Raw genomic sequence first — 3,951 nt, forward strand, 5'->3', positions numbered from 1 at the left:
TTCAGGCAGACAGTCAACGTAGAGGTGCATGGTCTCATTGTTCGCAGCGAGTGTTTTTCTGATTCGTGGGAAGCGGTCTGTTCTCACTCCTGCTTTCAGGCAGACAGTAACGTAGAGGTGCAGGTCATTGCAGTTCTGTGGAAGCTTCTTTGCAACCACCATCAGACTGTTGCACAGCTCAAACAGCTGCTATTTTGTAGATTATTAAACTCTACAAATCTGTCAAGAAGGAATTTTCAGTGCAATCAGCTCATCGGCTCTCTTGTGCAATAATTGAATCATTTTTATTTGTGTTTTCAAATATGCAGCACTGTTTTTTGTTATTTTACATTTATTTATGTCTCACACTTGCCTCTTTTTAAACATCGCAATGAGGTTTTTTGTGTTTTTATTTGAGCTCATGCCACATATTTTTGTTCTGCATCGCTTTCCTGAGGTAGTGCTGAATGACAGTAAAATGAGTTTTGAACCCTGAATCCCTCTGAGTCAGTCTTGAGACCCCTGAAGTAACCAGCGTGATGGAGAACTGCTACTTTTTCTTCTTTTTTTTTTTTTAACTTTGTGGTAATGTTTTCAGTGTGAATCCATGAGATTAAAAATCAAAGTTTGTCAACTAACAATCAAAGGCTGCATCTCGTGTGTTATGACACAAGACCAGTTTACAGGCAGGGATAGCTCAGTAGTCAGTGGCTGCCCACTGCTTCACTGGGTGACTGGGTTAAATGCAGACTAACACATTACACGTATTCCTTGTAATCTTCCCCCAGGTGTTAAAAGAGACTCTGAGAATGTACCCCACAGCTCCGGGCACATCTCGTCATATTGCTGAAGACATGGTGATTGATGGGATCCACATACCTGGAGGATTTGTTGCTCTTGTAAGTTGTGAAGATTTAAAATGTTTTAATACCTTTTGGTTTGAAGATGGGTGTGGTGTATGCTTCTAATCATTTACTCAAACAGAACCCAAACAGCCCCCCCACCAGCTTAAGTCCTTTAAAAAAAGTTACCTGGAATCGAGATAAATAAAACTGTAATGTTTAGTTCAGCTCCTATGCGAGTGGGAGACTGGAGAGATTCTTCAAGGATCCACTGAGATTTGATCCAGACAGATTTCACCCAGATGCTCCCAAGTAAGGAACACACCGTTTCACCATGCTGACATGTTTTATTCTTGTTTTCAGTCATTATTAGCTAATGAGGAAAATGGTTCACAGTAACTGAGGCTGTCTCTTGTCTGTTCAACAAGGCCTTATTACTGCTACTACCCTTCTTTGCCCTCGGTCCTCGTCGTGCTCTGGGAAAGAACTTTGCTCAGGTGAGGATGAGCGTAAGTAATGGAAGACCCGCTCACCTATAAACACACTGACTCATCTCTGCAGGAAGTTCATGTGCTCCATGCTCTCTGCTGCGGTGTCGTTGATGTAGAGCAGTCTGAATGAGGGGTTTCTTCCTGTAGTCAGTCACCAGTTTCTTGGTTTCATTCACATTCAGGAGAAAGTTGTTGTTGCTGATCCACACTGTGAAAAGCTCCACTATCTCTCATCGCTGTCCTGGATCAGACCCACGGCTGTTGTATTCACAGTGTAGTTAACCCAGCCGGTCGGATCGGGCACGCTCTGTTTTGCATAACTATTTTTAAATCCCGGTAGCACTGCAACCACGTAAGCTAGCGCAATATTTTTTTTTTGCATATGAAACCAGAGGTCAAGGTAACTTTATTTATACCCATAGGCAAGGTAAATTTGCTTTACAAAAAAAATGATAGCATTTAGCATCCCTTCAAAAACACACATACCCAATAAAGATATAAACCTCCCTGTAGCACATATATAGTAATTTAATATTTAATCAAAAACAGTTTTTATTTAATTCAAAGAAAGCAACGGGGACAAAGCTATTTTTATAATGCTTTGTCCTACATCTCGGAAATAGAAACCTCCGTCCTGAGGAAAGAAGCTGAAATTCACCCCTTAGCAGATGGGAACCATTTGTAAGGATTGATAAAGCCATCCTCTGTACCTGCTTGGAGTACAGGGAGGCTAAACAAGACTGTGGCTCACCTATCAGACGACTGGACCATCTCACTATCTGATTTAGAGAGTTTTTCTCTGTGACAGAGGTCTGACCAAACCATGCCACCAAACAAAAGGATAAAACAGACTCAATAAACGAACGATAAAACAAAGTTAAAATTAAAAGAGGAGTTGTACTTACATCAGCTTGCCCTATGTCACGGTTTCCTTCCACATAAAGCTTTGCAAAAACTGCATAAAAAGCACTTGCAGCAACAAAAACATAATATTCCAGAAACAGGCTTTGCCGATCCGATCAGCTGTTTGTATCACTTCCTACGTCCATCAGTGCGAACTATCACATGTCTGCCATGACTTGCCTAAAACCGGAAGTGACGTTATTTTGCGGAAATGTAGTTTTTTTTCTTTTTACCATCAGGGCCTTATGAGCCTATACTGGTGTTTTTAAAGGTTATGTTTGACTTTATGACTTTCTGTGTCGTTTCTGGGATGCTTAGGACTCATATTGCACTGCTGAAAATAGTTTATTTTGATGCATATGCTGTTTTTTTTTGTAAATTTGCATTATAATATTAAAAAGAGATATTTATTTTCGTTTTTCCTGCAGTATATAAAAATTGGTGTATTTCAAAAATAAAACTATGAAGACACTCAAAATAAATTTCCTGTGGTGGGAAACTATTTTGTGCAACTTTTTTGTATTTACAGTTTTGAGGGATAAGCCTCTTAAATTTCTCTAACTAGAAATATATGTTAAAAAACAAAAACGATTTTCAATTTTTTTGTAGTTTATTGCACTTTTTTGCAATTTATGTAATTACTATGCACTTAATGCATACATATTATTAAAATTTGGGCTATAATGGTTGTATTGATGTATAGCAACTTGAAATGCTCCCAAAAATGGCTCCACAGCATGTAAAAATATAATATAAGCTCTGGCGGACTTGGTTCTATGGTAGGTCTTAAAGGGTTAATAGGATTTATACAAAAATCTGCAGAACAATCGTGTCATCATGTCAAGGCTATAGTCACTTAAGCAGGTGACTGAGGGTTTCTTTGGCGCTGGGATGATGTGATTTGTAGCAGGATGGCACAGCATCTTGGAAGCATGCAGACTTAAACAAAAAAATTCTGTGGGATCTCAAAATTTATTTTCATTTTCATAACATGCAGCACTTTTATGAAAATCTTGGATGCTATGCAGGCACAAGAGGTTCCTTGGCTCACTGGTTATTAAAAAAAGTCACATCAAACTATGTGATGATTTTGTGCAAGATTAAAATGCAAAGTGCAAACGTTATTATACCCAGCACTCCCCATAATGTTACCATATATTATCATAATGAAGACATAAGCATGATTACATTCATTTCATATGAATTTACAGTGTAGTTCATACACAATTTTTTCTTTAAATTCTTTTTTTTTTTTTTTTTAAATCACAAGTTTTAGACAGGAATAAAAATCAAATCAGTTTTACCCTTTAAACCAGAGGTGTCAAACATGAGGCCCGGGGGCCAAATTGGCCCACGGCCATTAATATTACAGCAATGAAATAAAATTTTAAAAAAAAGAAAATCCATTCTGTTCTTGACAAGGATCTTTTTACACATTTATTTCTACAATTTAGACTCAAAGAGTTGTGCTGATTTCAGTTACTAAAGAAGCATTTCTTAATCATGTAGAAAAACTGTGACATAGTGTTGAAGCTGTACTTTCTTTTCCCCTATAAATTAATATATCTCAGGGACCAAAAATAGACCACTTTTTATGTAAAGTCCTTTAAGATCATTTATTTTTGTAATCCCTGTGACTCAAAGTGCACAACACTCCACTCTTTGGTCTGAGTGTGCCAGCATCCAGGATGTCAAAGGTCTGTCCCGGGACGAGAGTGAAGTCAAACCTCTGGAGC

General features: G+C 38.0%; 1 long non-coding RNA gene and 1 other non-coding gene across 2 annotated transcripts in view; one reads left to right on the forward strand and one right to left on the reverse strand.

Moving 5' to 3' along the window:
• The window catches only part of LOC102296845, a 4,790-nt gene that overhangs the window by 400 nt on the left and 439 nt on the right, over positions 1-3,951 (reverse strand). The gene's annotated exons all lie outside the window — the stretch shown is intronic.
• Positions 742-1,302, forward strand: LOC121814242. Its single transcript, XR_006054213.1, has 3 exons — positions 742-878; positions 1,045-1,133; positions 1,250-1,302. It is a non-coding gene; the product is annotated as an uncharacterized LOC121814242 (long non-coding RNA).

The sequence above is a fragment of the Haplochromis burtoni genome, unplaced genomic scaffold (genome assembly GCF_018398535.1).
Source record: "Haplochromis burtoni strain Fernald_Lab_line unplaced genomic scaffold, NCSU_Asbu1 Contig_28, whole genome shotgun sequence".
NCBI lineage: Eukaryota > Metazoa > Chordata > Actinopteri > Cichliformes > Cichlidae > Haplochromis > Haplochromis burtoni.